The sequence below is a fragment of the Pongo abelii genome, chromosome 2 (genome assembly GCF_028885655.2).
Source record: "Pongo abelii isolate AG06213 chromosome 2, NHGRI_mPonAbe1-v2.0_pri, whole genome shotgun sequence".
NCBI classification, from domain to species: Eukaryota; Metazoa; Chordata; class Mammalia; order Primates; family Hominidae; genus Pongo; species Pongo abelii.
Genome location: NC_085928.1, coordinates 27580364 through 27600025, shown reverse-complemented (window position 1 = coordinate 27600025; position 19662 = coordinate 27580364). Strand labels below are relative to the sequence as shown.

The following is a 19662-nucleotide window of genomic DNA, read 5'->3' as shown; positions in this document are numbered from 1 at the left end:
AATAAGTGTCTTTTAAAAAGCAAATTGCTGGTAGAGAGAATCGATTACTTCTATTTATGGCAAAGGGAAAAGAGTGGGATTTTTCATGAATAATTCTGGGGTCATTTTTATCTAACATCTCATAAATGATCTGAAGCAGAAGCACAGAGTAAAATCTCACAGTTCAGAAGCACGCAACTCTTCCAGAGAGTAAAGTGACAAGTGAATGAAGATAAGCAGTAGTAAATCTCTCAGTGTCTGCAAAGGACAGTATAACAGATAGAGGGCCCTTTGAAGGTAGAGACCATGTAACTTCATTCAACTCTCTATCTCTAGCTCCAATCACATGGTATGCACTCCAATATTTTTGCATAGAAAAAAGAAGGACAGTTTGTAAAGTGGAAAACCAAAAAGTTAAGTCAAGGAGAGCAATCTATGATACTAAAGAAGTACAATTATAAACTTAAGAATAGTCAGCTGTTATTTACATCCCTGCAAAAGGACAAGAAGATAGATGGAGGTAGTGAGCTCCATATGCTCCTGGGACTAAGACCATAAAGTCAATTCAGTTCAATGCAGCAAACATGGAGCACATGAGGAGACCCTGGTGTAGATAGACTTGAAGTGAATGACAGCAAAGGGGCCTGGATTAAATAATTCCACCTCCCACTTGAACGTAATTGAGCTCTTTACAATTCTCTAATTTTAGTTAGCTATTTTCACTTGGCTTATACTCTGATAAATGTTAACACTTGTAGTAAAGCAACTTCATGAAAGACAATGGCCAGAGAAGTTAGAACAAGAGATTATTTTTCGAAAAATTTAGATGTTTTTATCCTGAGTTTTTTTTTTTCAGACTTGATTTTATAGATTGCATTTCCATGGCCACATTTGATATGTTTCTCTGTCCCTTTGGTTTTCTCCAAATTGATAGTTTTACAGGTTCCAGCAGATTTAGGTTCATCTTTAGCAAAAATATTATTTGAGGATATATTTATTTTAAGGAGACTCTCAAACGTCTTCCAGAGGCCAATGTCATGGGAAAAAGGGAATTTACTTGGATAATATCATTTTAGGGGTGTATTTCAGAAAAAAAATGTAACTCAGAAATAAAAAATTTATTTACTCATTTCACTCCAAATAGCTGTACAGACAATTCCAAAAATAGTTGCAAAGACTTTTTTTTAAAGCTCTGTCATTGAAATAAATGAAAGATATTCTCAAGGTGACAATTTTCTTGTGAAGTATGAAATTCCCTGTATGTTTGGAAAATTGATCCTTGTTGCTGTTGTTTTACTATTTTGTTTTATGATCCTGATTCTCAAGAGTTTAAAGCCTAGTTGGGGATCCACAATAGACAAAATAATTAACGAATACAAACAAATGCATTAGAAGGTACTTAATAAAATGTCCTTGGAAGTAGGTGACAATGCCTGAATAGTTGTCAGGCCCAAGGGCCCCTTCCATTCTTGTCAAGGGGAGTGCTAGCCTTCTCTCCTTTCACAGAACACAAAAAAATGTCCTTGGGAAGAGATAATTCTCACCAAGAAGAGGGAGAGTATTTTCTATATTTGAGGAATATCCAATACTATTAAATTCTCGATTACTAAGTCAAATTGGAAAACATGTAGTTATTGGCAGGAAGAGATGCTTAAGGATGGAATCATTTGATAACTCTTGAAAGAAACAGAATGACAAAGGAAAAAAAGGACCTATTAAAATTATTTAAATTTCCAAAATTCAATGACAATACAAATGTTTAGACAAGTTACACCTGTGCTTGATTTTAGGTTCATATTTTACATGTCAAACAGGTTTAATAATGTCTTGTTAAATGTAGCAAAGTTAATAATAAATTGTGTTCGCTGTGAACAAATAAATAGGCAGTGACTTTAATAACTACTATAAAAATAGCTTAGGAAGTAGTGGGTTGGAAAAAAATTATAAGTTAATACAGTATTAGAGTAACATTAATAGAATCTTTCAGAGTGTGAGAAAATGTGTTCACAAGTGGTTATCAGTGGTTAAGCTGATCAAGAAAGAAACTCAGTAGAACTTTTAGTCCAAGGACATTCCCTTATCAAGATTTTTATTTAGGAGCTCTCACATAAGTCATTCTGAGAATTACAAAATATGTCTTCATGAGATGCACTTCTCAATGGAATACAAAATAAACCATATGATAAAATATGCTATAATTCTACAATGGTATTCAGTGTGGGGCAATGTGATACAAAAATGAGTAGATCATAACTTGGAAATTACCTGATGAATGTGTTGTGTAGGTAAAATACAAAACATCTTTTTGCCACACCATGTCCCTCCTCATGGTAGATCCTATGAAATATCCTAAATTGTGTCCACAGAAATATTACCTTCAGTTGTACTGTGGGCCTATAAGAGAGCTGGGTATCTGTCAACAGTAATCATGATATAAAAAGAAAGTATGAGTGCATATTTATGTGTGGGTGATTGTTTATCTATTTGGGATGAAACTGTGACCAAATTTTGTGTCCACTGAAAATTGACCTACGCTTTTCTCCCTGCCTTTTCATGTGGCTAAAAGATAGCAGCAGTTTAACTCATCCCCCTGACATTTTCTCAAACATATTTCTAGTGATCTAGGTAATGTATTCTAGCTAATGTATCTTACTTGACCTATCAGGAGTATTTGACACACTTAATCACTTCTTATTCATTGAAACGCTTCTGTCTTGGCTTCCAGGACACCACACTTATCATTTCCCTCTCCACATCACTGAATTCTCCTTTGCCTTTTTCCAGCTATTTTTCATCCCTTTGACCTCCAACCATCAAAGTGCCCCAAGGATGAGTCCATTGATCTTTGCTTTATCTACACTCCCTCTCTTGGTGATCTTATTCAGTCTAAAAATGTAAATACTAACTATGCCAAACACTCCCAAATTTAGACCTCCTGCCCACTTTTCTCTCAAACTGTAATCTTCTATTTCCAACTCCCTCTTCAGGATCTTCACTATATCAAATAGGTAATTCAAATGCAACATGTCCCAAACTGTACTCCTGTATCTCAGTCCCAACCTACATTCTACAATCTTCTCCATTTGGTGAGTGTGATGCCATCTTTCTGGTTGCTGAGACAGGACCACTAGAATCAGTGATGGTTCTTCTTTTCTTCTCAAGTCTCAAATTCAATCTCATCAAATCCTGTTGATTCTATTTTCAAAATATGTCCAGAACTGACTGTTTTCTTCACTTCCCAGGTGCTGATACCACCCAGTTCGAAAGCATAGTCATCGTTCACCTGGATTAAATCTGTAGCCTTGTGACTGGTTTCCCGGCTCCAATCTTGGCCACAGTCCTTCCACCCCTTACCAATCTGTTCTCAACCCAGTGGCCAGAGAGATTCTTTTAAGCCTAAGTCATGGCACAAAACTCTTTCCAAACTTCTTCTCATCTTTCCTAGATTAAAATCACTCTGGAATAAGGGAAAGAGATGGAATTAGAGAGGAAATGGAGGTGGAGCCTATCATGAGGGCTCTGAAGGCCTTCTTGAGAGCTTGGGATTCTTCTGTGGGAGAGAGGAGAGACTTTGCAATGTTTTGAACAGACTATTTTATGTCACATGGTGATAATAGCTCCAAGGAAAAATAAAACAGAGAAGTGGGGAGGAAAGAGTACTGGTGTGAGAAGTGATGGCAAAAACCGCAATTATTTTTGCACCAACATAATAATATTAAACAGACTGGGTCAGGAAAAGCCTAAAACCCAGAAGAGAGCAAGTTGTATGAATATCTGGGGGTATGTTATTCTCAGAAGAAGAAACAGTAAATGTAAAGGAAGACCCTAATTTGGGAGTATAGCTTACTTATTCAAAGAAATTTTACTTCACATGATATGCATTTAATAACAACTTATTGAATAAATGATTAGATAACTCTTATTTTAGATGTAATTATATATATTGACCCAAACTTTAAAATTGTTTTCAGTGGTCTGATTCCATGATTAATACAGTCCCCATAAATTTCACAATCTACTGGCTTTCGCTTTTCACATGGCACTAGGTAAAGAGAAGAGAAGATGCTGTGAGTACACATTAAAAAAATCCTTTTTTTAATGGATTTTAAAAATCCATTAAATTTAAATTTAAAAAATCCTTTTTTAAATGGATTTAAGAGTGACAGCTCCACTCTTCCCAGTCTGGATAAAGTATCCCTTCCCTGTGCTATTATTCTTTATTATGCTTATCTTAACCCTCATTATATTGGATGTACTTGTGTCTAACCCCACTATTGAGATTTTAGAGGTTAATAGATGAATTCTTCCTTGTATAAGAAAGGTAGATAGATGCAGGAATTGAACACATAGAAATTTTAAGATGTTAGTTTTATTGTTGACTTATTAAAAGAAGAAAAATTTTGGAATAAAGATGTATGACCAAATAATCATGATAATATTCATCACTGAGTTAGATATCTAATACTCACTTTACTAGTTGTCACAGCTGGACTAATATTGGCCTCCTCTGATCCGTGGAAAATGCCCCTTTTACCGCATAACAGAAAGCTGATACAAGCACTTGCTTCCTGTAAGCAGAAAGATTCCAAATCTGAGTATTTCCACAGGGGTGAAGTCATGTATGCCTAGTACTCAATCCTAAATTCTCCATCAGATAAAACATTTAACCTTCTCTGGGGAGGATTGGTAAAGAGGCAGAGAAAACTCCAGATTGATGATTTTCCTCTACTTGGAAACAGGATTGATCCATAAAGTCTCAACATTCAAGGATGCCTGTCTGTCATGTTCTCCATTTAATTCTCAGTGCTTAAGAAAGTGCCTGGTATATAGAAAGTTAAAAACAAATATTGGATTAAATAAGTAGTTAAAGATCATGGTAAAAATCTAATGTTATCCTTGCCTCACACCCTAAAAACTAAACCCATCAAAATTATCCAGAGGAGGCAGGCTAGATGGAATATATGCTTAAGGTTCTTGCTTAGTTTCCACAGCATCCTGCCAATACTGCCAAAACTTATCTTTATGTCTAGTTTAAAATTAATCACCAAGATAGTATTTCTCATTCATCTAGGAAAACTACACAGTGAAAACAATATTAAGAACCACTGTCTTGTTTTGGATAAATAGGAGCCAAGGACTGGCCAGAGGGTATGGAATGGGTGATCCGAGTGATCCAACACAGTATAGATGAAAGGAACATGTACCACCCAACTGAGGTGTCACTCCAAAGAAACCAGGCAGAGACACAAAAATCCAATTTATTTTTATTTTTAATGGCTACATAGTAGGTATATATATTTATGGAATATCAAATATAAGATATTTTGATACAAGCATACAATGCATAATAATCATATGAGGGTAAAAGGGGTATCCATCACCTCAAGCATTTATCCTTTCTTGTGTTACAGACAATCCGATTATACCTTTTTAGTTATTTTTAATTGTACCATAAATTGTTGACTGTAGTCACCCTGTTGTTCTATCAAATATTAGATCTTATTCATTCTATTTTTTTGTACCCATTAACCATTCCCCAAACTTCACCACCCTTCATAATCTCTGGTAAACATCATTCTACTCTCTATCTCTGTGAGTTCATTTATTTTAATTTTTAGATCTCACAAATAAGTAAGAATACGTGAAGCTTGTCTTTCTGTGCCTGGCTTATTTCACTTAACCAAATGAACTCCACTACCATCCATGCAGTTTTGAATGAAGGATATCATTTATTATGACTAAATAGTACTCCATTGTGTACATTTTACACATTTTACATTGTGTACATGTACTACATTTCTTTATTCATTTATCTGTTGTTGGAAACTTAGGTTGCTTCTAATTCTTGGCTATTGCAAATCATGCTGCAATAAACATGGAAGTGCAGAAATCTCTTCAATACAGATTTTCTTTTTGGAGGGCGTATACTTAGCAGTGAGATTACTGGATTATATGGTAGTTCTATTTTTAGTTTTTGCAGGAAGTTCCAAATTATTCTCCATAGTGATTGTAATAATTTATATTCCCACCAATGGTGTACAAAGGTTCCTTTTCTTCACATGCCAACCAGCATTTATTATTACCTTTCTCTTGAATAAAAGCTATTTTAATTGGGGTAAGATGATATCTCATTATAGTTTTGATTTGCATTTCTCTGAAAATCAGTTATATTGAGCACCTTATCATGTACCTGTTTGCCATCTATGTCTTCTTTTGATAAGTGTCTACTCAGATCTTTTGCCCATTTTTAAATCATATTATTAGATTTGTTCCTAGAGTTGTTTGAGCTCCTTACATATTCTGGGTTTTAATGCCTTGTTAAATGGATAGTGTGCGAATATTTTCTTCCATTATTTGGGTTGTGTCTTCACCCTGTTGTTTCCTTTGCTGTGCTGAAAATTTTTAACTTGATGTGATCCCATTTGTTCATTTTTGCTTTTCTTGTCTGTGTTCATGAGATATTACTCGATAAATCTTCACCCAGTCCAATGTCTTGGAGAGTTTCCCCAGAGTTTTATTTTATTAATTTTATAGTTAGAGGTCTTAAATGTAAGTCTTCAGTCCATTTTGATTTGATTTTTACATATGATGAGAGATAGGGGTGTAGTTTCATTCTTCTGCCTATGGACATCCAGTTTTCCCAGCATCATTTATTAAAAGGCTGTCCTTTCCCCAAAGTATGTTCTTGGCACCCCTGTCAAAAACGAAATCACTGTAGATGTATGAATTTATTTCTGGATTCTATTGTATTCCATTGGTCTATGTGCCTGTTTTTATGACAGTACCATAATGTTTTGGTTACAATAGCTCTGTACTATAATTTGAAGTCAGGTAATGTAATTCCTCCAGTTTTGTTCTTTTTGCTCAGGATAGCTTTGGCTATTCTGGATCTTTTGTGGTTCCATATAAATTTTAGAATTGTTTTTTATTTCAATGTCTGTGAAGAACATCATGGTGTTTTAATAGAAATCACATTGAATCTGTAGGTTGCTTTGGTTAGTATAGATATTTTAATTATATTGATTCTTCTAATCCACGAACATGGGATATCTTTCCATTTATTTGTGTTTCCTTCAATTTCTTTCATCAGTGTTTCACAGCTTTTACTGTAGACATCTTTCACTTATTTGGTTAATTATGAGGTATTTTATTTCTAGCTATTTCAAATGAGATTTTTCCTTGATTTTATTTTTTTAATTATACTTATTTATTTATTTGTTTATTTTTGAGACGGAGTCTCACTCTGTCACCCAGGCTGGAGGGCAGAGTGCAGTGGTGCCATCTCAGCTCACTGCAACCTCCACCCCCTGGGTTCCAGGGATTCTCCTGCTTCAGTCTCCTGTGTAGCTGTGATTACAGGCATGCACCACCATGCCTGGCTAATTTTTTTTTTGTATTTTTGGTAGAGATGGGGTTTCACTATGTTGACCAGGCTGGTCTTGAACTCCTGGCCTCAGGTAATCTACTGGTCTCGGACTCCCACATTCCTTAATTTCTTTCTCAGATTGTTTGCTGTTGGCATATGGAAATGCTACTGATTTTTCCATGTTGATTTTGTATCCTGCAATTTTACTGAATTTTTTTTAGAGTTCTAACATTTTTTTGGTGGAATCTTTAGGTTTTTCTAAACATAAGATTATCTCATCTGGAAAGAAGACTAATATGACTTCTTTCCTTCCTATTTGGATGCCCTTTATTTCTTGTCTGATTACTCTAGCTAGGACTTCAGTACTATGTTGAATAACATTGGTAAAAGTGGGCATTCTCCTCTTATTCCAGATCTTAAAGTGAAGGCTTTCAGTATTTCCCCATTCACTGATACAAGATATCGGTCTGTCATACATGGCTTTTATTGTGTTTATGTATGTTCCTTCTATACCCAGTTTTTTATGATTTTTTATCATGATGGGATGCCGAATTTCATTAATTAGGTCTTCAGCATCAATTGAAATGACCACATGGTTTTTGTCCTTCATTCCATTGATATGATATATCACATTGATTGTTTTGCATATATTGAAGTATCTTTGCATCCCTAGATAAATTCTGCTTGGTAATAATTATGGTTAATGTAATGTGTTGTTGAGTGTGGCTTGCTAGAAATTTGTGGAGGATTTTTGCATCAACGGTCTTCAGGGATATTGGCCAGTAGATTTTTTTTTTTTTAATATGTTTTGTCTGCTTTTGGTATCATGATAATGCTGGCCTCATAGAACGAGTTTGGAAGTATTTTCTCCTCCACTTTTTTTTGGTTGGGGGTGGGGAGAATAATTTCAGTAGCACTGTTATTAGTTCTTCTTAAAATGTTTGTAAAAATTAACAGTAAAGTCATGGGGTTCTGGGTTTTTCTTTGCTGGCAGATGTTTCTTTACAGCTTCAGTTTCATTACCTGTTACTAGTTTGTTTAGGTTTTGGATTTCTTCATGGTTCAATCTAGCTGGGCTGCATGTGTCTAGAAATTTATTCATTTCTTCTATATTTTCCAATTTACTGGCATATGGTTGTTCCTAGTTATCTTTGAATTTGTGTATTATCAGTCATATTGTCTCCTTTTTCATCTCTGACTTTATTTATTTGGATCTTCTCTCATTTTCTTAGTCTGGCTAAAGGTTTGTAGATTTTGTTTATCATTTTAAAAACCCAGTTTTTCATTCTGTTGATCTTTTGTGTTGTTTTCTTCATTTAAATTTCATTTATTTCTGATAAATAAAATTTTATTATTTATTATTTTTTTCTCCTACTGATTTTGAGTATACTTTATTCTTGCTTTTCTAATTCTTTAAAATGCGTCATTAGGTTGTTGATTTGAAATTTTTCTACTTCTTTGATGTAGACATTGCCATGAACTTTCCTCTTAGTAAAACTTTCCCTGTGTCCCATAGGTTTTTGCATGCTGTGTTCCATTAGCATTTGCTTCATGAAAATTTTCAATTTCCTTCTTAATTTCTTCATTAACCCACTGGTTATTTGGAAACATATTGTTTAGTTTTCAAGTGGTTGTATAGTTCCCAACATTTTTCTTGTTATTGATTTGTAGTTTTATTCCATTGTGGTCAAAGAAGATATTTGAAATAATTTGAATTTTTTTGAATTTTTTAAAACTTGTTTTGCAGCCTAACATATGATCTGTGCTTGAGAATTACATGCTGAGGAGAAGAATATGCATTCTTCTGTAATTGGATAAAGGGTTCTGTAAATAAATATTAAGTTTATTCGTTCTATAGTGCAGCTTACATCCAACATTTATTGAATTTATGTCTATGTAATTTGTCCAATGCTGAAAATGAGGTGTTTATATCTCCAGTTATTATTGTATTGGGATCTACCTCTCTTCTTAGCTCTAATATCTGCTTTATATGCCTGGGTGCTCCAGTGTTGTTTCCATATATCTTTAAAGTTGTTGTATCTTCTTGCTGAATTCAACCCTTTATTATTATATAATGACCTTCTTGTCTCTTTTTATAGTTTTTGTCTTGAAATCTATTTTGTCTGATATAAGTATAGATTCTCTTGCTTTTTTAAAATTTCCATTTGCGTGGAATATCTTCCAACCCTTTATTTTTTCAGTCTCTGTGTGTCTTTATAGGTGAAGTGTGTTTCTGTTTGGGTAGCAGAGCTTTAGGCCTTGTTTTCTTGACTCAGCCACTCTTTGTGTTTTAATTGGAGAGTTTAACCCATTTACACTCAGTAATATTATTGATAAGTAAGGACTTACTCCTGTCATTTTGTTATGTGTTTTCTGGTTGTTTTGTGTTCTCTCCCTTCTTCTCTTCCTTTTAGTAAAGAATATTTTCTCTGGTGGTATATTTTCATTTCTTGCCTTTTGTTTTTTGTGTATCTTTTGCAGGTTTTTAAAAAATTTGCAGTGACTATGAAATTTGCAAATACTATCTTAAAACCCATTATTTTAAACTGATGACAACATTTATTGCATAAACAAACAAGCAAAGATAAAGATAATAAACACTAAATTTTATCTTTATTCCCCCACTTTTAAACCGTTTGTTGTTTCTATTTATACCTTATTGTACTGTTTATGTTTTGAGAAGTTTTGTAGTTATTTTTTACTGGTTCATCTTTTGGTCTTTCTATTCAAGATATGAGTAGTTTATACATCACAATTACAATGTTTTAATATTCTGTGTTATTCTGTGTACTTACTATTACCAGTGAGTTTTGCACCTTCAGTTGATTTCTTATTGCTCATTAACTTTCTTTTCTAACTTCCTTTAGCATTTCTTGTAAGACAGGTCTGGTGTTATCTCTCAGCTTTTGTTTGTCTGAGAAAGTCTTCTCCTTCATGTTTATATGTTTTTGCTTTTATGTAAGTAAAAAAGAGTGAAACGCACCTAGAAGATTTAGAAAATTTATTTTCTTTTGTCTCATCTGACTGTGTATTTTCAAATAGCCTGTCTCCAAGTTCACCAATTCTTTCTTTTGCTTGACCTATTCTGCTGTTAAAATATCCTGATGCATTCTTCAGTATGTCAGTTGAATATTTCAACTCCAGAATTTCTCCTTAATTCTTTTTTAATGATTTCAATCTCTGGTTAAATTTATCTGCTAGAATTCTGAATTCCTTCTCTGTGTTATCTTGAATTTTGTTGAGTTTCCTCAAACCAGGTGGTTTGATTTCTCTATCTGAAAGATCACATATTCTATGCCCTATAGGGTTAGTCACTGGTGCCTTATTTACTTTGTTTAGGTCATGTTTTCCTGGATGGTCTTGTTGCCTGTTGATGTTTGTCAGTGTCTGCGCAATTGAAGAGTTATATAGTTATTGTAGGTTTCACAGTCTAGGCTTGTTTGTGCCTATCTTTTTGGAGGAAGGCCTTCCAGGTATTCAAAGGGACTTGGGTGTTGTTATCTAAGTTTTTGATGACTGCCATCTTATCTGCATTAGGGAACATCCCAAGCCAGTAACACTGTGGATCTTGCAGGCTCGTTGACGTACTACCTTGTTAGTCTTATTAGATAATATCTGGAAAAATTATTTGTATTATCACACAGAGTCTCTTACTCTCTTCCCTTTCTTTCCTCCAAATAAATGGAGTCTCTCTCTCTCTCTGTCCTGAGCTGCCTGGAGCTTAGGATGGCATAACACACTCCTGTGGCCACCACCAAAAGCCAGCACAGCACTGTGTCTCACCAAAAGCCTGTTTTAACAACTGCATTGCCACTGCCTCCATTTGCTTAAGGGCTAGGGCTCTGCAATTAGCAAGTGGCAAATCCAGCCAGGCTTGTGTCTTTCCCTTCAGGGCGGCAAGGACTCCCCAGTCCCAGGTGGATCCTGAGATGCTGTCTTCTAGGTGGGGCGTGATGGCGAAAACTTTAGGAGTCTACCTGATGTCCTATTCTACTGCAGCTTAGCTGGCACCCAAGCTGGAAGACAAAAGCCTCCTCATTATTTCCTCCTCTTTACACAAGGAGAGGAGTGTTTCCCTGTGGCCACCAATGCCCCAGACCCACAGCAAGTACTGCCTGGATATTGCTAATGTTCATTCAACGCCCAAGTCAGATTCTGGTGAATGCTGCCAGGTCTGGGACTCTTTTCTTAGGGCAGGTGGCTCCCCATGGGTGCAGGTAAGTCTGGAAGTGCCATGCAAGAGCCAAAGCCTGAAATCAGAGCTGCTAAGAGCCCAGTTGGTGCTCTACCCTACTGTGGCCAACCTGGTACCCAAGCTGCAAATGTCCTCTTTATCCCTTTATTCTTCTCTCTCTTTTTCTCAAGCAGAAGTGCTGGGTCGTACCTGAAGCCAATATTTCTCTCAGTCTCACCCAAGATTCATGGTGAGTACTTCCTGGGTATCACTACTGTTTATTCAGGGCCTAAGGGCTCTTTAGTCAGCAGGTGATAAACTGTGCCAGGACTGGGTTCTTCTCTTCAAACCGACAGGTTCTCTTTTTACCCAGGGTATGTAGAAAAATGTTGTCCAGGAGCTAAGGCCTGGAATGGGGACTTCAGAACTCTGCCTGGCGCCCTATCCTGCTGTGGCTGAGCTGGTATTTAAGTTGTAAGACAAAGTCCTCTTTACTCTTTCCTCTCCTCTCCTCAAGTGGATAGGAGGTGTGTTTCCCAGAGCTGTGAGCTCAACTACCTGGAATTGGGGGAAGGTGCAAATGCTCTCTTGGCTACTCCGGGTGGTGTCTCAATAGGTTTCATGCCCCACAAGTCTACTGACTCTGAGCCCAGAACAGCACCAAGATCTATCCAGGAATTGCAATTATTATGGCCTTAATTCCCTTTCATGTTTATTTAGGACCTCAGAGCCCTTTAACCCATGGTGGCAAGGCTTATCAAAACTCAATTTCCAACTGGTGGGATAGACGATTCCCCTCTGAGTAGGGCTGGTCTAAGTGCTCCTTCTGTGAGCACTGGCTGAGTCGTGCTTGGTGGTGTTTTCTGCTGTGACAGGGCGGTACTGAATTCCAAAGCAAAGTCCCACAATCACTGCATTCTCCTTCCCCCAAGTGTACAGCTTTTCCATGCCAGGCAGCCAGTGCCAGGGAATGGGGGAGGAGTGGTGTCAGCAATTCAAGACCATTTTTCCTACTCTTTGCAGTGTCTCTTTTTAAATATCTGTTTAAAATCGAATTTTTGGTTCTTTTAAGGTACTGTTTTTGTGTACAATTTGGTGATCTTAGGAGAGGAGATGATCAGTGGAGGCTTCTATTCAGTCATCATGCTTTGCCTCCAAAAATCCAATTTTAATACATTGTAAAAGCTAGGAATACTAGACCACAGCACAAGAGAGTAGGCAAGAAGGATAGGAGATAATGCCTGGAGAGATTCCCATTCAGATAATACAGGAGGTTGACATTTGTGCTTTAGATGCTCCAGATTTCTAGCAAAGATTTAGATCCATATTCACTTGCTCCCCCATTGGAAGAGATTAACAAAAAGAAGGTCCACAAAGAAGCACTTGTTGTTTCAATTGATATGATTACTGACACACTGGGAATCGTTTTACATTTATGTAAATCCCTACTCCCATTTGGCAGAGGTCATGCTCATGCTTTTTTGAATTTTATATTTAGTTTTTAGCATGTCTGTATCTAAGCATATTTAGAAATAATTAAATAATTACACTAGCCTATCCTTAAATTTATTGGTTGTGTTCAATAAATTTGTTTTTTGTTGTGTTTTTATTGGTTGTGTTCAATCAGATATTAATATTGTTGATTATATTTGATTTTTTTTTCTGAATCCTTCCTGGAATTTCCCCTAACTGTACTCAATTATTTTCCTGTAGTTTCATTAACATATTGATCACAGTTAGTTTAAATCTCTTCACTGATATTTTCAACATCTTGATTATCTGTCCCTGCTTCCACTGACATTTTTCTAATTTTTGCAGCTTTTGTATTTTTTATTGAATTCTGAGAAGTGTGTTTGAAAGAACAACAGGGGGCTATGATAAGCAGACTTCTGAGATGGCCCCTAATTAACTCTAATTTTTGGCATCGCTGACTTTCTGTAATGGCTTTCCCTTGAGTGTGAGCTAGACTTAGTGACTTGCTTCTAACCAACAGAACATGTGAAGGTGATGAGATAGCACTTCCATGATTAGTTGACAAAGGAGTGTGACTTCCATCTTGATAGCTGACTCTCCCTATTACCTTCTTGTCTTGCACACTTTGATGAAGCAAGCCACCATTTGAGAAAGGCCCATGTGACAAGGAACTAAGAGTGGCCCCTGGCCAACAGGCAATAAGGAACTGTGTCCCTCAGGTCAACAACATTAAAAAAAAATCTAAGTTGTCAACAATCATTGAATAAGCTTGGAAAAGATCCTTTCCAGATGACACTTTAGATAAGATAGCAAGATCTTGGGCCTTGGTTATAAACTGTGGGAAATTGTAAAGCAAAGGGAGATGCTAAGCCACATAATCTGTGCAATTATAAGTATGTTTTTGTGGCAATTTGTTGCACAGCAATAAATAACTAATGAGAGGTCTTTACTTTGTGAGGAAGCTACAGTAAAATTGTGATTAGTTTATTTCAATAAGATTTTGAATAAGTTCAGAGAGAGGCTGAAACTTTAGTCTTTCTGGCAGGGCAGAAGAATTTAAGTACCAGGAGATTAAAGAAATATCTCTTTGCTTTTCCACCTAGCTTCCAACTTTCTGCATAGCCACAAGGTGCTGATATATTTGATCTCACCAGAGGTTAAAATGAGTTGTAGCTTTCATTATTTTGCCTCTGGATTCAAACATTTTGAAGGTGAGTTCAAGTCTCTTCCTAAGATAGGACCTTGGAACCAAACACCATTAGACTTCCAGACCTCCAAATTGTGGAGAGTTTGAAAATGGCAGACATTGATACCATGAGAACATGGGGCTGAAAACCTTAGGACTGCAGGGCCATGAGACTTGGAAACTGTGAGATTCAGAGATCATGAGATCTCTTTCCAATTTCTAGTGCTGCTTTCAACTTCTACTTACTCAGCAAAATTCTCATATGAAACAATTACTTCAGGAAGAGAATTCTTTTGGTGCTAGGCAATGTTATAGACTCAAATTCAACATTCCAGCACAACAGTTCATCAAAAGTTTGGCTGGTTTCTCCTTCTCTGGACAAAATCCTGATCTGTAAACTGTAGCTCCCCTTTCCCCAACACCAACAGGTGAGTTCAAATATGAAAGCATCTTCTGTTACTTGTTCAACTGGAAAAGTTTGTCCCTGTGGAGTTTAGATATTTTAGATTTATTTGTGTATGTAGGTCTTCAGTGAAATTTTTAACTGTGTGATTTTTTGGTTAATCCTTTTACTTTTTTTTGTTCTTTCAGCCAGAATAAAGGCCTTTCATATTCTTCTACACAATATTCAAAAGTAAGTCACCTTGATGTTCATTTGTGAATTTACAAATTTGCTACTTAAAATAAGTTCATTGTTTTCATCTATATAAAACTACCTATTCCGTTCATAATTGAAGTGAATATTCAGAACGTCTAAGTTGAAATCTCTTAAATGCAATATATTCACACGTTGCTGCGATACATGTGAGTAAAATTGTTTAGCTCAAGCTTTGTATTATTTTAGCCTACATAAGAGCAAAATAAAATTTATTTTTTCATTATTTAACAATCCTTAGACAATCTAGCCAAGTGTTAATTTGAACACGCAGGAAGATCAATAAATATATTTTTTCTGATTAATTGATCTCATCTTCTTTTTGTATAGCAGAACTAAATGCTACTATAGAATCTAATTTCAGAATTTTAAATAAAGTACATTATATTATCAAATAAAATTGATATCCGTCTTTAAGATTTCACTACAATATCATGAAACCAGCATATAACAAATTAAAGATTCATTTTAAATGATTTTCTCAAGATCAAATATATTGATAAACAAGAAAATATTTATTTATTTATTTATTTATTTATTTATTTATTGCGAAGCGAAAAGGTTGATCACTATTTGGAAAAATATACTCATATTTTCCTTAATAGTTTAATCCTCTTTGATTTGATATAGTTACGGTGAACCTTCTTCTAAAGTGTAAGTTTAATGGTGACTTTTTTTCTTAAAGATCATAGGAAAGGTCATTATGTAACTTAAATTGGAAAGCCATCTTTTAATTTAAAACTGAATAATTAAATTCCAGTAGTAGTTAGTGTTCACGAGAAATAATCTCCAATAAAATATTGAAATATATCATTGCTGTTTGTCTGTATTCAAGATAATCAAAAGTATTATTCTGAAAATTCTAAACAAGACAGAAATACCCTTCTCCAACTACCAGATAATTATTCTTATTTGTTAGGTAAATGGTTTATTTACATCTTTTTGTTATAATTTTTCAACAAGTTAAATAATTCATTAAGACTTTATATTAATCAGAATACCCAGATATAGAGAATACAAATACTGTTGTCCTCTTGCATGCATTATTTCCATAATGAAACTCAAATTGACAGCACCATATGTTTAGTTAGTTATATAGGTAGTATGAGAAGAGGAAATAGCTGTGTTGGGCATAAGTTAGTATTATAAATGAAGTTTAGTTGAGAATTAGCCTATGTGGCAATTTTATAAAATAGTCTATAAAACTTTCTACTCAGAAAGAATGGTCCATTATTTCTGGGCATCAGATTAAAAGCAAACTTTCTGGTCTTTACTCCTTAATCTTCTCCAAAGTTTAAGGAATATTTTCATACTTAGTTTTTCTGAATTCAAAAAGCACTTTTATTCTCACATATCAGGACTCAATACCTGGATAATTTTAGCCTTTTGATTACTATTATTGTAGGCAAAAGAGCACTTTACAGTTTTTTTTCCTTTCTTTCTTTCTTTTTTAAAATCTGGTACTAAAACTTCAAATTCATTTATTTCAAGCTGAAAGTTAAACCCAGATTGACTTTGGAAAAATCTTCTAACATCTTAAAAATGAAGAAACGTTACATTGATCACAAAATAAATATTAAAATTTTATTGATAGATCAATAATTTAATTTATAAAACATTCAAGGCCTGTTACTTTTCTACAAAGTTAATCAGTGAAGAGAAAATGGAAAGCCAGAATATATGTCTGGATATCACAATACTAAGAGAAATAAAATGTTTTCAATTGTCTCAGCATACATAACATTTTTATTTAAAATGAAGTCCTATAACCCAGAGTGCAGAATATTTAAACTCTGCTACAATGTATTGATTGTCTTGATATAGAAAACTACTGCCTTTCATAATGATCTCAAATTTTATGTTTCCTTTGCATCCACAGTGATTAAGATGGAATACATTAACGAAGCAAGAGGGCATTTTTCTGTCAAAGTTGGTGGTGTTCTTGGATGTACTGTCTCCTTCTTTACCTTTTCTCTGCTACATTTATCCTCTCCGATGTACTCTCACGTGTAAAGGCTGGGAATTCCTGAAAAAAATGATACACTAGCTTCATTCTCTACTAGTATAGTTTAAACATGATGAGCTCATGTTAAACAAAAAGGGCAGCCACTAAGGGATTTAAAATTTACAATTTGGTCATCTGAGAGGGTTTTGTTCTTATGATAAGGGAGGAGACCACCCCTCATACTGTCTTATGCCCAATTTCTGCCTCCAAAGAAAGAAAAAGTAAAAACTAAAAGGCAGAAATGAAATCCACAAGCAGACAGCCCGGCACCACACCCTGGGCCTGATAGTTAAAGATCGACCCCTCTCCTAATCAGTTATGTTATCTATAGATTACAGACATTGTATAGAAAAGCACTGTGAAAATCCCTATCCTGTTTTGTTCCGATCTAATTATCGGTGCATGCAGCTCCCAGTCACGTACCCCCTGCTTGCTCAATTGATCAAGACCCTCTCACGAGCACCCCCTTAGAGTTGTGAGCTCTTAAAAGGGACAGGAATTGCTCACTCAGGGAGCTCGGCTCTTGAGACAGGAGTCTCGCTGATGCTCCCGGCCGAATAAACCCCTTCCTTCTTTAACTCGGTGTCTGAGGAGTTTTGTCTGCGGCTCATCCTGCTACATTTCTTGGTTCCCTGACCAGGAAGTGAGGTGACTGGGGGATGGTCGAGGCAGCTCCTTTGGCGGCTTAAGCCGCCCTGTGGAACATCCCTGCGGGGGACTCTGATCAGCCCCAGCGACGCGGATCCTGAGAGTGCTCCCGGGTAGGCATTTGCCCCGGTGGGACGCCTCACCAGAGCAGTGTGTGGCAGGCCCCCATGGAGGATCAACGCAGTGGTCGAACACTGGGAAGGAACGGGCACTTGGAGTCTGGACATCTAAAACTTGGTAAGACTAGTCTTTGAAACTTGCCCACTCCGTTTGAATGGAGACATCTAAAACTTGGTAAGACTAGTCTTTGAAACTTGCCCACTACATTTGAGTGGAAGTGTGGCCTGATCACCCACGGTGTGCCTGTATAGGCACTTTGGTTTTTGTTTTTGACTTGACTTGGATTGCTTGATGCTTTGGTTTTGGTTTTGACCTGGCTTGGATTTCTGGATACTCTGACTTTGGTTTTGATTTTGGTGTGGTGTAAACTACAAAAGTGTGTGTGTGCCCTTTTTACCCATTCTTTGTTTTGTGGTGTGCATGTGGTGTAAGCGTGGTGTTTTGTCTCAAGGAAACAGGGGTGAGGCACAAAGTAAGCCCACCCCACTAGGAACTATGTTGAAAAATTTCTTTTTTTTTTTTTTTTTTGAAGGATTTTTTCTTTTTTTTCTTTTTTAATTTTTTTTGTTTTTTTCTTTTTTTAATTTTTTAATTATTTTATTTTATTATTATTATACTTTAAGTTTTAGGGTACATGTGCACAATGTGCAGGTTTGTTACATGTGTATACATGTGCCATGCTGGTGTGCTGCACCCATTAACTCGTCATTTAGCATTAGGTATATCTCCTAAAGCTATCCCTCCCCCCCCCCCCACCCCACAACAGTCCCCAGAGTGTGATGTTCCCCTTCCTGTGTCCATGTGTTCTCATTGTTCAGTTCCCACCTATGAGTGAGAATATGCGGTGTTTGGTTTTTTGTTCTTGCGATAGTTTACTGAGAATGATGATTTCCAATTTCATCCATGTCCCTACAGTACTATGACACCAGGAAAACTTAAAACTTTGTGTGAGATAGACTGGCCAGCATTAGAGGTAGGATGACCATTGGAAGGAAGTCTGGACAGGTCCCCTGTTTCAAAGGTATGGCACAAGGTAACCTGTAAGCCAGTGCACCCAGACCAGCTCCCATACATAGACACTTGGTTACAGCTATTTTAGACACCCTGCCCCCAACACACAGTGGTTGAGAGAACAGCAGCATAAGTGGCTGGCAGAGGCAAGGAAAGACCAGCAGAGAGAGAGGAAGGAAAGAGACAGAGAGGAAAAGAAGCAAAAAGAGAGGGCAAGAGACAGACAAAGAGGCAGTCAAGGAGAGAGAGAGAGTCAGAGAGAGAGAAAGAGACAGAGGCAAACGGAAAGTCAAAGAGAGAGAGACAAAGTCAAAGAGAGAAAAAAAGCAAGATGATTTAACATTAACCACTGAAAATTCCCTTAGCCCAGCAGGTTTCCTAACAGGGGATCTAAATCTTAATTACCATATGAAGGTCTGACCAGACCTAAGAGGAACTTCCTTCAGGACAGGACGATGGATGTTTCCTCCTGGGTAATTGAAAAAAAAAACAAAAAACAACAACAACAAAAATCTATACCAATTCTAATTTGGACAAAACAAGGTCTTATTAATAGCAAAGGATAATTAAAATCCCAAACTTACAAGGTTTTCAACAAAAGTAAAGTTTGCTAAAAGTTAACAGTGTAACATGTATTATAGTAACTTCTATTCTTGTGGCCTTAGACAGTCTAGTCCACAGACGTAAAAAAAGATTCGCTTTGGAAAAGAATGGTTATCATCTTCGAAAAAAAAAGGAGGAAAAAAAGGGGGGGTGGAATTTATATAAAAAAGAGTGTTATATGGTAAATTCTTGTCCTGAAATAAATTAACTGTTTTTTTAAAGAAAGAAATGTTTGCAGTAAGTCAGAAAGTTAAGGCATGTCAAAAAATTGCCTGTAAAAGTCATGAAAGAAAAAAAAGGTTATTAAAAAAAGTGTGTTAAAAAAAGAATTTATGCAAAAAATGTGGTATAATTTAAAAGAAAGTAGGCCTCCTGAATGTAAAATTATTGGAAAAAAAAACACAATTTATTTGCAAGGTGTATAAGAAAAGTAAAATAAACC

General features: G+C 35.9%; 1 long non-coding RNA gene and 1 other non-coding gene across 2 annotated transcripts in view; one reads left to right on the top strand and one right to left on the bottom strand.

Annotated features, from left to right (window-relative positions):
• Positions 1 to 1369: 1369 nt before the first annotated feature.
• Positions 1370 to 1490, bottom strand: LOC112132912 (U6atac minor spliceosomal RNA). The gene has a single exon (XR_002914613.1). It is a non-coding gene; the product is annotated as a U6atac minor spliceosomal RNA (small nuclear RNA).
• A 13002-nt stretch (positions 1491 to 14492) lies between these two features.
• The window catches only part of LOC129058482 (uncharacterized), a 37971-nt gene continuing 32801 nt past the window's right edge, over positions 14493 to 19662 (top strand). The window contains exons 1-2 of the long non-coding RNA XR_008523607.2: positions 14493 to 14606; positions 14770 to 14812. This is a non-coding gene — a long non-coding RNA (uncharacterized LOC129058482). The remainder of the gene's footprint in view (positions 14607 to 14769; positions 14813 to 19662) is intronic.